Source organism: Humulus lupulus, chromosome 3 (genome assembly GCF_963169125.1).
Source record: "Humulus lupulus chromosome 3, drHumLupu1.1, whole genome shotgun sequence".
In the NCBI taxonomy this organism is placed as follows: Eukaryota; Viridiplantae; Streptophyta; class Magnoliopsida; order Rosales; family Cannabaceae; genus Humulus; species Humulus lupulus.
Genome location: NC_084795.1, coordinates 39701202 through 39715126, shown reverse-complemented (window position 1 = coordinate 39715126; position 13925 = coordinate 39701202). Strand labels below are relative to the sequence as shown.

General features: G+C 41.1%; 1 pseudogene; it reads right to left on the bottom strand.

Annotated features, from left to right (window-relative positions):
• Positions 1-228: 228 nt before the first annotated feature.
• Positions 229-4981, bottom strand: LOC133822557 (uncharacterized; annotated as a pseudogene).
• Between the last annotated feature and the right edge of the window lie 8944 nt (positions 4982-13925).

The following is a 13925-nucleotide window of genomic DNA, read 5'->3' as shown; positions in this document are numbered from 1 at the left end:
AAGAATATTCTGTTGAATATAAGAATATTCCGTTAAAGTTAACATTAAAAAAATAAAAAACCGTTAAAACCAAAAAATTCCGTTATCTACGCACTTATTATATAGAAGATATATATATATATATATTTATTTTTCTCTTTGATCAGACGATTAGAAAAATAATTTAGTTTCAAAATTTGTTTAGAAAAATACCCTTTTTATAACCCAGATTAATAATTTCCAGACATATAAAAAAAAGTATGCCACATTATCATTCACAATCATCAAAACAAAGGAAATGTCATATATCATTGATAGGACTTTTAGATGTGAAATTTGTAATAAACTAACTAAAATAAACAATTTAAAAAAAAAAAAACATTTCAGCGTAATCAGAAAAAACTTAACATCGTAAGTTTGATAGAGAGCTAAGAGCATAATATACATTACTAGACCATGTCTACAATCCAAACACAGAACTCTCCCCACCCAAAAGGCCAGCCCTGTTCCCTAAAAAAAAACACACATTGAAATTCAGTAGTCATTTCAGAAATCTTTGTACAAGATATATTGGTAATGATGCAAACTTATTATGCCAAAGAATATAAAAGTTGAATGAATTGGGTATCCAAAATCTATTATACAATAACAAGGACAGCCTTTCTCATCGGCAAGCTTGACTATATTGGATTTCGTTTTTTTGATTCACCTTACTCACCTGTTACTTGATGAAGTTTCTGGTTCATCCTCGAAGACTCAGTGAAGCAAGTGGATTTGACAAGAAGTCATCAAGATCTTCTTCATCCGAATTTCGCCATTTCATTGGAAACACCAAATTTCTATATTCAGCAAACGAAAAGTTTGTCAAAATAACCTGATAGATACATGATTAAAATCATGTATGTTCCAAGTACCAAGAAAAAAATAATTAAGAAATAAGCCAAAAAGTATGAACATACAAAAGATTTTAGATCTAAAATGAGTTAGATGTTCATGAAAAAGAATAGGTACCCCTGTTTGTGTTTGTACTTGCAGCGATTCATTTTATCTGTTGAATAGCTTCTATATAGCATGTCAAGCTGGTTTGATTTTTTTTGTACATCAGGTTGGACTAAGACATCCCAAATCTTCAAAATCTGAACTTGATGTGAATCTTCCCTAACAAGATCAACACTCCAAACAAGGTACATTTCCTTAATATTGTAATGCTCTACAAAATGAGATGAAGGAAGGTTGCTCTCTTTGTGCTCTTGACGCCAACCGCATGAGAGCTTCTTCAACAATGAAAACATTTCCTTGCAGAACTCTGTCTTTAACCCTCGCCATGGAACCCCAGATTGAATCATTGAAGCATACCTATATTGAAGATATAGAACATTGGTGTTGAATAAACTAAGGAAAGATAGTGATGAGTTCGAAAGCTGAAACAATTGAAAGGGTTTGTAATGATGAGCAAACCTTCCACGCTGAATCTTTAAACAGAAGTGGATCAAGATTTGGTAAAAGATGAATTTGGTTTAACTGAATCAAAGCTCCAGTAATAGCCAGAGCCAAGTTCTTGTCCTCATCAGCGTTATGATAACGCATGCGCTCCTTGGCATCGGTGACAAGTTTTGTCCAAATGGTGAAACTGTTAGCTAGTGTTGCTCCATTTCCCACAATCCAAAGGCAATGCCTAGATCATTATATTTGTATGTGTGAACATAGTCAGCAAAGCTAATCCACAAAAGACATGCTTCAAGTTCCAACATTTATTCAGTGTTTGAAAGTGTTACCTTGCACGAGTCAGCACCACATTTGCTCTTTGAAGGTTGGAGAGAAATCCCACCGATCCTTTACCATTACTCCGAACAGTTGAGATGATTATCACATCTTCTTCACCACCTTGGAATCCGTCAACAGAGCGAACACTCACAGAAAAATCACTTTGAGCTTCTGAACTATATTTGCTCCCAACCATCTCACTAATTTCAAAAACTTGTGCCTTGTATGGTGATATCACACCTACACTGACCTTCTTTGTGCCTTTAACTTCTATAAGACAAAAAATTAGAAAGAAAAGAACGAAGCACTCTATTATGCATCTTATGATCATAAGAACCAAAAATAAGAAGTTTAATATGACTATTTTTCATCAGAAAGTGAAAATATCCTCCAAAGGGCTGGCTAAACATACCTTTGTAAAGGCTATCAAGTATCTCAGAGACAACAGCTACTTCTACCATGTTCTTGCTACTATGCTTGTTATCACAAGTTTCTTTTCCTTGTGCCACATTTATGAAAGAGTATGATCCGTACATTTTTCCTGGAAGAAAAGTTTTACTGTAACTTCTTAGCTTGACATTATGACCATCCAATATCTTATTGTCATAAAACTGACTATTTGGAAATTGACTGATGGAAGGGTGCATCCTGTGCTGGACATTGAGCAGGTGTTTCTTGTGGCCAAGTAAAGACAACCTCTCAAACAAGCTTCTTCCAAGATTGACCTCTTCTGAAATCTGACAAAAACAATCAGATCAGAGTCATTACATAGCTTAAAAAGGATTCCAATTAAAGAAAAACAATGAAGCATCATATGATATATAAAGCTTAAACACCTTGCTTTTAACCATTGCAGGTAATTGCCGCTCATCTCCTATGAGTATAGCATGACGAATTCCAGGAAGTTGTAAAGGAATCGCTGATTCGCATTCTTTAAGCTGTGCAGCCTCACCTACGACCAACACTTCCAAAGGAACCATTCCTTTGTTGTGAAGTTCAGCAGAACCAGAGACAGTACAGAAGACTATACAAGCATTTTCCAAGCAAAAATCCATTACCTCCTTTGTAGAAGAAAAGCTAGGAACAGGAAAAGTGGAAGGAAGTGATTTTAATAGACAAATGCAATTTTTTCTTGCAACGCTGAACTTTTCAAAGCTGTGATCTTCACTCCTTACATTTCTCTCGAAAAGATGCTTCAATGCTTCATTTGCAACACCATTCAGCAGCGCTTCAAATGAATTTAAAGACTCAACAGCTGCTACCATTGACTTCACAACTTGTAATGATATAAGAGAGGTTGGTAGGTGTGTGTACAAAGACACTACACAAGTATCTAATCTTTCTGAAATGCGAGAAAAATTCTCCTTGAAAAACTGACCAAATGTCAAAGGACTAGAACGATCACACCTATCATTTTGGTCTTCATCATCACTATCAGAATTTGAATGTTCCTCGAAGCCTTTCCTTTCTCTTTCTTTCAGGTAAGAACGGTATTGATCCACAGGCTCCTCAAGCAAACAAATCATAGAAAGCAAACTATCTTTCCAGCCAGTTTTTGAAGCAAAACAATAGTTAAACATATCAATACGATATTGAAGAAACACACTCTGTAGTTCATCGCGTTCTTCGATCTTCATTCGCCTCTCATTTCCAATCAAAACTATATCACCAAGTCCATAAGTATCATACGTAGAAGACTCTATAACTCCTTTGACTAGTCTCTCTGTTACCTCCAACACTGCAACATTTGTAGGAGCACATGTGAGTGTCCTGCATTTCATTCTAAGAAGGGTATGTAATAAAAAACCAGTTGTCTTTGTTTTTCCTGTCCCTGGAGGCCCCCATATCAGTTTGACAGTATTCTGATGACGACAATCTCGTGCCTTAATACAACTTAAGACTGCCTCTTGCTGCGATTCATTCAAATCAGACATTTTGATTCTGATCCTCACATCAGAATAGGAAAGTATGCTATTTTGTTCAAAGTGGCACATCATACACTTTTCTTCTTCCTGCAAAAATGTGACTAAAACTAAGATACAGAAGTAGTATTAGTGGCTGCAAAATCAAGCAGGTAGTGGCTAACAACTTACCACGAAATCAGACTGTAAAACTTTCTCAATAATCTTCATATTCCGCTCTTTAGGATCAGAAGTTTGTGCTTGCCATATTCGAATATTAGTATTCATATTGATGAGAAAAGAAGCAAAAAGATTGTTGTTTTCAAACACTATTGGCTTTGATGAAAGCAGTGTAACAACATCATCTTTCACTCCTTGAACTGAGGCAAAGACAAAGTACCTCTGCAGATCATTAACTGATCTTGGTTTAACACTTGTTATTGCGATCAAGTCTCCATTTTCAGGTTTGTATGCCTTAGGATGATTCTTCATTTCATGGCTTCTCAATCCTACTTTATAAAAAAGGTTCTTGGGAGGTTTATATTCTTTGGTTTGCTTCACAGACCTTATTTGACACCAAACTGAGTGAGCCACTGCTTTCACTCCTGATGACAAGTCCGCATGCGTTTCTTCCACAAGTGGTACAACGAACGACTTGAAGTACTCAGTTTTCGACCCAAATGTATCCGGAATTTGCTCAACCTACAGATATCCAAACATGTTCAAAGGTTTCATCAACTAAAAATGTATAAATTTATCTTAGTGACTGTAAAATTTGTGTTCAGAAAGCCAGAGAATACATAAATCTTATCTCAATGTTATTTTTGTGACTATAAACTAAAAAAATTGTTCAAGTTATTTGTACCTTGACGGTTATTAATACATAATATAAGACAATTGTTGAATGTAACAAGACAGATTCTCATGTGTTGGAACAAAAAATATGAGAGAAGGACCGTGTCTTATCATAATGTTGCGCTAAAAGAGAAATAAACATAACATAATTTATTTGTATATGTGCTCCAATATATACGTACCTGGTTTTTATACAGCTCATAGTTGAGAACATCCTTGATAGACCAAGAGAAAACCACATCTATCAAACTTCTTCCGGCCACAATTCTCTTACCCTCTGCGTTGTTAGTATTAGTCTGCATCTTTTAATTTGATCAAGGTGACACTGAAGATTAATGTAGAACAAAGAAAGCTGTGAGAAACAAACTTATGAAATCTTAAAGGATATGCAGTTAGTACTTTGAGCCAATACTTATCATGAGAAATATAAATTCTTTTGGAATTCTTCTATGAAATCATCAGTCATATTACATATGTGTAGAGACTTTGGAAATATAGAAGACGGAATTTCTGCCTTTTGAACACTAGAAAGTCTTGATGCACATTAACATAACAAGTTTCTTACTTGAAATGAAAGTAAAAAAAAAAAAGAATCAAAGCAATAGGATGCCTTTAGTTTTTTGTTTTTCCTCTACTTTAATTATTTAGTTGTCTCCTTCCTTAGGACCCACCTAGTTAGCTTACCTTCCTCTCCTGGAAATACTAGTATATATGTATAAGAACAAAACAAGTATGTATAAACATATTCATTATTATTACTTACATTTTATACTAAATAATGTTGTAAAGAAAAAGGAGGAAAAATGACTTTACAAGATGGCAGTGGAAACTAAGTTACAGTGAAAGTAGGCTTGATTTCCAGGAAGCCGTAGGAGTAGTAGAATATATATGAAAATAAAGTTGATTTAAGTAAACGAAATGGAGAGGTATTATTCTTAGTTCAGTTGTAGGTACTTTGGTAAGAGCAACAGGCGTACCAACTTTTGGTATTCATGTTTGATTATTACTTTAGTAATAATTACATATAAATGCCAGAGAATACCAGGGGGTGTTTATCTTTCATAGTATTTATATACATGCATGTATATTGCCCTTTTATGTATAAATATGCATATATATATTATATTAAGATTATATTACTTATACATATATATTAAATAATAAGATAAAAAGAGTGCAAAAAAATGTAAAGATCCAAGAGAGTTACCACTCGAATTTATTTAACCGAGCTTATATATAAAGTAAAACCTCCATTAACTCTATCTTGGAATAACTCTCGTGTAATCTGTTGACCCTGATTTTGGACAACTTACACGGAGTCAAAATACGCTTAACGTGGATGAATACGTTGAAAAGAACGTGATGACGAAAATAATAAGAACACAAGATTTTATAGTGGTTCGGCCCCAGGATCTGGTAATAACCTACGTCCACTTAGATTGTTATTGATATAAGATCCAAATGAGTGATCGAAGAACTAGGGTTCAATGAGTTTCACCAACCTCTGAAGAACAATACAATATGATTAATTTGATAACTCTAATCTCAAGTGATCTAGAAGTCAGAAAAGAAAAAAGGATCCCCTTCCCTGAGCCCTCTTCTTCTATTTATAAGCTCAGGGAAGATTTACACTTATTTGTTACAGATATTCTTTCCTAAATAATCGGATACTCAGGAAATCATGGGAGATAATTTCTGATTCCATCATAACTGCCTAAGATTTCCTCCGCGTACAATGTGCATACGACCAGGCTGGTCGTATAAAGAAACCGATCGCATGACACCGAATATCTTCCTGGTCGATAGTCGAGCATAGATTCTGCCAGATGTCAGTCACGTGTAATTAATGCCTGCCAAGTCATCCACTTCTGATTTTTGGGATAACATTTTCCCCCCAAGTTTGTTTAATGCGACCAGCAATAAAGAAACTTAAGGGAACAACCGTTCACATTCCCATGATGTTTGTCAGAATCCCCGTGCATTTTCGAAAACCGTGATATAATTATGTCTAATCAAGCCTTTTCGGTTTCCAAAAAGGCAATTTTGACGGCTTATACACTTCCCCACGTTTCGAAAGTGGGAAGTGATGATTACTGTCTTTTGGCTATCCCTTCGATCCCTATAAGTAGGCTTCTTGTCTTCTTTAAGAAATTTTTACTCATCACCTTTGCCAATATTTTCAAGAACCTGCACCAGAGTTCAGAGCTTCAAAAACCAGTCCGACGTCTAGCCGCAAGTCTTCCGGTTCAAGTTTCCATCTTCTTCCGAATCTCCATCTTCGCCCAGGTAAGAACTTCGTTCTTTAAGCTTTCTATTACGCCATGCATGCCGTTTTTGTGCTCTGTGACTGCTGTGTTCTTGAATAGGGTTTTAAGGGTTTTTTGGTATAAACCATCTATTGCTAGGTAAAAGTGCATTTTTAGGCTTTGCATAGAGAGACTTTGGACAACCTGTCCGAAGGCTCCCTGTCCAGCCTCGTGGTCGGGTCGGCTAGGGAGAGAATATACAAGCTCTCGAAGCACAGACGCAGCCAGGCCGCCATCAACGAAACTGCCTCAATGGAGGCCGACCAAATCATCAACAGAGGGTTGAATGAGATAGTCAGCGTAAGTCACTTTCTGCTGTTTCATCATTTATTCTGACTTCTATTCCTTACTTTTTCGTTTTTTGTTTTCAGGGACTGCTGTCTTTGACTGCTGGCTGGCGCCGTACTGGGGCGTTAGTTTCTCGCGGACAGAACTTTGACTCTAGGCTTGTTCAGGCTAAGCAAGTACTCGAGGATGAGAAGAAAAAACTGCTCGAGGAAAACAAGGAGCTGTCCAAGCTGAATGAATAGTTATGCGAGGACCAAGCCACCCTCACTCAGGAGCTTCAGGAAAGTCAAGGGGCCCTGAAGAAAGCCATCAACGAGCGGCACAGATGGAGGGAGAGTTCTATACTCCACACCCAAGAGTGTAAGCAGCTCACACTCGATCTGACCGCTAGCAGGGATGAGGCGAAGAAGCTTAAGGAGCGGGTGCGAGAGCTCGAGGGGCGAGTGCAGGAGCTAGAGGAGGATGGGGCCAAAACTTTGAAGAAGTACAAGGAAGCCACCTTCCTTTGTTTCTACGACTTCTGGAAGCACAATCGGGAGGCCAACATTAACTATCTCTCTGAGCGGTTACAAAGGACGCTGATGGCGCAGTGTGCTGCTCGGTTGGAGGTGAGAGCCAAGGCCAAAACCCCTGCTGCTGATGCTGCAGTCGGTACTTCGGCTGATCAGAGTGCTCCTAATCTAGAAGACCCTCCTGCTCCCCAGTAAAATTAGTATTTTTTATTTATTTTTTCAGTTTTTATGGCCCACGGGTCTATTTGTAAAGACAATTTTTTCTTTTATTGCTGCGAGGGCAGCTTTTTTACTCACTTGAACAATTACATCCGAGCAGTACTGTTCGCGGTGTAAAGGTCATTTTCTTTTAATTTCATATTTACATCTGAGCACTAATGCTCGCGGTGTAAACTATTGCCTTACTGATATTATAATGTTTCTTTTATTATAATACCTGTTCGCATGACCGAACTTAGCATAGTACTTTGGTTTGATTTTACAAAACATAAATTTTGAAAAATGCTCTAAGTACCGTAGCATGCTTTCACTCATTTTGTTCATGTGTTTACATACCTCATGGTACGCTTTGCTATCAATGTACCTTATATGCCCCCCAAGTGATTGAGGAGTTTTAGGTCCTTGGTCACTTGCCTTGACCATAACCTGTTCGAACATTACTGCTCGTTGCAAAATTCAATACTTCTAATACAGCAAAACAACACACGTAATGAACAAATACTTGTAAAAATAAATTTACAAAGGTTGGCAAGAATGACTAGCTGCGCACAGTCCCTTATAATCTCGTATTAAAAATGGACTAAACATGTCTGTACGAGGGATCTTAAAAAGATCTTACACTTATAAGCGATTAGCCATACAACGTGGCTAACCCTTTTTCGAAACTTGTAAAAAGTAAAATTTAATACAAGCTAGTCCTTTAAGAAGGATTGTTCACTGATAATACTTGCGCAGGTGTTCTCCATTCCAATAGCGTGGAACGAGATCTCCATTCATGCGTGCAAGTTTGTAGGTCCCTAGATGAAGGAGGTCTTCAACCTGGTAAGGTCCTTCCCAGTTTGGTCCGAGTACTCCAGCAGTGGGGTCGCGGGTATTTAAGAAAACTCATCATAGCACTAGGTCACCGATGTTGAATTTTCTTTCCTTTACCTTCGAGTTAAAGTACTGGGCGACCTTTTGCTGGTACGCAGCAACTCGGAGTTAGGCTCTTTCTCGTATTTCGTCAATTGAGTCTAGGGACTCCATCATCAGTTGGTTGTTTTGGCCCTGGTCGTATGTAATGCGTCGATGTGAGGGGAGATCTAATTCGACAGGTAACATGGCCTCATATCTGTAGGCTAAGGAAAACGGGGTATGACCTGTCGCCGTTCGGTGAGAAGTTCTATACGACCAGAGGACTTCAGGCAGTTGTTCTGGCCATGCTCCCTTAGCATCTTCAAGCCTTTTCTTCAAGGTGTCCTTAAGAGTTTTATTTACTGCCTCGACCTGCCCGTTTGCTTGTGGATGTGCAACTGAAGAAAAACTTTTGATAATCCCGCGCCTTTCGCAGAAGTCGGTGAATAAGTCGCTGTCAAATTGGGTTCCGTTGTCTGAAACAATCTTTTGGGGCAAACCATACCGGCAAACAATGTTCTTGATGACAAAGTCAAGAACTTTCTTGGTCGTTATGGTAGCGAGTGGTTCAGCTTCGGCCCATTTGGTGAAGTAATCAACTGCCACAACCGCGTACTTTACTCCGCCTTTTCCCGTGGGCAGGGATCCAATCAAGTCGATACCCCATACTGCAAAAGGCCAAGGACTCTGCATCTGTTTTAACTCGTTTGGAGCTGCTCGTGGAATTTTTGAGAACCGTTGACATTTATCGCATTTTCGTACAAACTCCATCCAATCTTCGTTCATAGTCGGCCAGAAGTAGCCTTGCCTTAGAATCTTTTTTGCCAAACTTTGCCCCCCAGCGTGATCCCCGCAGAAGCCTTCATGTACCTCTTTCATTAGCTCCTTAGCTTTTTCTGGTGTAACGCACCTTAGTAGTGGCATGGAATATCCTCTTCGGTACATAACACCATCGACCAGTATGTACCTAGCAGCCTGCCTTTGTAGAGTTCTGGCCTTGTTTCTATCTGTTGGTAGTACACCATTTGTCAGATATTCCAAGTAAGGAGCCATCCATGTATTTTCCATTCAGATTTCCATACTGGCCTCTATTGCTCGTATGCTTGGCTCACTCAATCTTTCTACTGGCACAATGTTCAAAGTGTCAGCATCTTTTGTGCTTGCGAGTTTGGCTAAGGCATCTGCATTCGAATTCTGATCCCGCGGTATTTGTTGGAGGGTATACTTCGTGAACTGGGCTAACAGGTCTTTAGTTTTATTCAAGTAGGCCACCATTTTTAGGCCTCACGCTTGATATTCCCCTAGAACTTGATTCACTACTAGCTGTGAATCACTGTAAATATCCAGCGCCTTTATGCTCATGTCTTTTGCCATTCTCAATCCAGCGAGGAGTGCTTCGTATTCGGCTTCATTATTTGATGCGGTGAAGTCGAACCTAATGGCGCAGTGAAATCGATGCCCTTCCGGTGTTATCAATATCACACCTGCTCCTGCGTGAGATTTGTTGGACGACCCATCCGTGAATAACTTCCACGAAGGAGCTTCATCTTGGGGCTCATGCGCACTAGGTTGTTCGCACTGCTCGCTGTCTGGGAGTTCGGTGAACTCTGCAATAAGATCAGCCAAGACTTGTCCCTTTACTGCTGCTCGCGGTGAATATGTGATATCGAACTGCCCTAGTTCGACTGCCCATTTTAATAGATGCCGAGCCGCTTCTAGTTTTTGGAGGACTTGCCAAAGGGGCTGGTCAGTTAAAACTGTGATAGGGTGGGCTTGAAAGTAAGGACGTAGCTTCCTCGAGGCCAAGATTAAACAGTATGCTAACCTCTCGATGGGAGGATACCTCAGTTCTGCTCCGATCAGCCTTTTGCTTACATAGTAAACCGCTTTTTGTACGCCTTCTTCCTCTCGTACTAGTACCGCACTAGCAGCAACTTCAGTGATCGCCAGGTAAATGAACAAAGTTTCTCCTTCGATTGGCTTTGATAAAATGGGAGGTTGTGCCATATGGGCTTTCAAGGCCTGAAAATCTTGCCCGCAGTCTCTTGTCCATTCAAATTTCTTATTGCCCCTAAGTAGATTGAAAAAAGGGACGCATTTGTCTGTTGATTTTGAAATAAATCTACTTAGGGCTGCAATCCTCCCGAATAAACTTTGTACATCTTTGATCTTTTCTGGCGATTTCATGTTGATCAGGGCTTTTATCTTGTCGGGGTTGGCCTCGATTCCTCTTGAATTTACAATGAACCCCAACAACTTCCCTAATCCAGCTCCGAAGGAACATTTGAGAGGATTTAGTTTCATCTGGTACTTGTTCAATACATCGAAACATTCTTGTAAATCCTTCACATGTCCTTCTGACTTTTTAGACTTTACCAGCATGTCATCCACGTATACCTCCATGTTTACTCCGATCAACTCTTTAAACATGTGGTTAACTAACCGCTGGTAAGTCCCACCTGCGTTTTTCAGTCCGAAGGGCATTACTTTATAACAGTATAAGCCCATATCGGTCCGAAAGCTGGTGTGATCCTCGTCAGGGGGATGCATGCTAATCTGATTGTAGCCTGAATATGCATCCATGAAGGAGAGGATCTCGTGTCCTGCAGTAGCATCGACCAACTGGTCGATTCTTGGGAGTGGGAAGCAATCCTTTGGGCAGGCTTTATTGAGGTCTGTGAAATCCACACAGGTTTGCCATTTGCCGTTAGGCTTGGGAACCAGCACTGGATTGGAGACCCATGATGGATAAAATGCCACCCTGATGAACCCATTCTCCTTTAACCTTTCAACTTCTTCTTTTAAGGCTCTCGATCAATCCTTATCGAGCAGCCTTCTTTTTTGTTGCACGGGTGGAAAAGTCTTGTCTATGTTCAGGACATGGTTGATAACTGCAAGGTCTATCCCAGCCATGTCTTTGTGCGACCAGGCAAAGACTTCCTGGTTTTTCCGCAAAAATTCCACCAGTGCATGCTTCGTGGTTGGCTCTAGGTTTTTCCCGACCTTCACGACTCTGGTCGGGTCTTTTTCGTCGAGTTGGGCCTCTTCCAGGTCCTCGACGGGTCCAACGTTCTCTTCAAAATCCCCAAAGCAAGGATCTAGATCTCTATCCTCACTTTGGGCAACACCCTATTTGGTGACTTCATCACCGGATTGGGCTTGTGTATCAATTGCCATCTGCAACCTATCTGGGGGAGTGTTCTTTGACGTTCCCTTTTTCGCCTTCATGACTGAGGTGTTGTAGCACTCCCTGGCCTCCCTCTGGTTTCCCAACACGCGTCATACCCCTGCGTCTATCGGGAATTTCATGGCCAAGTGCCACATAGAGGTGACGGCCCGTAGATCAACTAGTATAGGCCTCCCAATGACGACATTGTACGCCGAAGGACAATCGACTACTATAAAAGTAGCGAGTAATGTCCTGGTAGCAGGCGCTGTACCCGTCGTCACTGGTAGTCTGATTGATCCTGCGGGGGCGAGTCCCTCACCGGAGAAGCCGTATATTGTTTGGTTGCAGGGCTCCAGGTCCTTAATGGACAACTTCATGCGTTCCAGCGAAGACTTATACAGGATATTCACCGAACTTCCTGTATTGACCAACACTCTCTTCACCATCATGTTGGCCATTTGGATATCCACGACCAGTGGATCGGAATGTGGGAACCGGACATGTTGGGCATCGCTATCAGAGAAGGTTATCTCGCCTTCTTCTAACCGAGCTTTCTTCGGCACGCTGTCATCCACGGTCATCATCTCGATGTCCTGGCCGTGGCGTAGAGTCCGAGCGTATCGATCTCTGGCTTTTCCGCTGTTTCCCGCGAGGTGCGGGCCTCCACAGATGGTTAACAATGTGCCAGTCACGGGGGCAGGCTGCAAAGGTGGTGAGCGTTGGCGCGTGGGTGCCTGCTCGTTGCCACCTGGAGCTTCTCGTTGGGAATTTCCCAAGGCCCGTACATATCTTCTCAAGTGTCCTTGTCTAATAAGGAACTCGATTTCATCCTTCAGCTAGTTGCATTCGTTGGTATCATGTCCGTAGTCGTTATGATAACGACGAAACTTGTTGGTGTCTCTTTTCAAAATATCCTTTCGAATGGGGGCAGGGTTCTTATAAGGCACGCTGGAACTCGTGGCATGGTAAAATTCTCCCCGAGACTCAACTAGGGCAGTATAGTTAGTGAACCGAGGTTCATAATGGTTACCCTTGGCTCGTTTATTGTCAGAGGTGGAAGGCTCATTGTGTGGTTGTTTCCCCCCATTCTTGCCATTGTCGTTGTCATTTCCGTTGCCTTTGTCGTTGCCATTGGGCTTGGACCCATTGGCGGCTTTGGCGATCTCGGTAATCCCTTTGCCCTTACCTGGGGGCTTCTCTTCGTCGGCGATGGCATCTTCGAGCTTGATGTAGCGATCAACCCGATCTAAGAATTCTTGGGTAGTTCTAACCCCATGTTATCGGAGGCTTTCCCAGAGAGGCATGCGGCTTTTAACCCCTGCGTTTATGGCCATCATTTTGCCTTCGTCTCCTACTGTCTTTGCTCCAGCATCTGCTCGCATGAAGCGCTGGACGTAGTCTTTCAATGGTTCTCCATCTTGCTGGCGTATTTCAACCAGTTGGTTTGCCTCAGTCGGGTGCACACAACCTGCGTAGAACTGTCCGTAAAACTCTTTTACGAAAATTTCCCAGGAAACTATACTTGCAGGAGGGTATTTAAAAAACCACTCCTGTGCGGCATCAGAAAGTGTTGCAGGGAAGATCTTGCACCGAGCATCTTCGGACACTTTCTGAATGTCCATTTGTATCTCAAACTTGTTGACGTGAGATACCGGGTCACCATACCCATCAAAGTTTGGAAGCGTAGGCATTTTAAACTTGCTAGGAGTTTCTGCCATAGCTATCCTTTGGACAAAAGGAGTGCCTTTCCTCCTATCGTGGTCGATGTAAGATGTTCTTCCCCCAACTAGCTGCTGCATTACCTGGTTGAGGGCATCTATCTGGGCCTGCACAGCGCTAGGAATCGTTGTGGCCTCTGGCGCTGGGGGGTCATTTTTGTCGTGCCGCTTGCGACGATCGTTGAGTACGTCCCTCAAGTCCTCGTCTCTTCTCCGCTGCTCGCTAGCTTCGAGTCGGTCGAAGACGTTATTTTTTCTGGGCTGCCCCCCAGCGTTCTGTCTGTCGGGTTGGTCATCTTGAGGTGGCTGGTTCCTGCCTC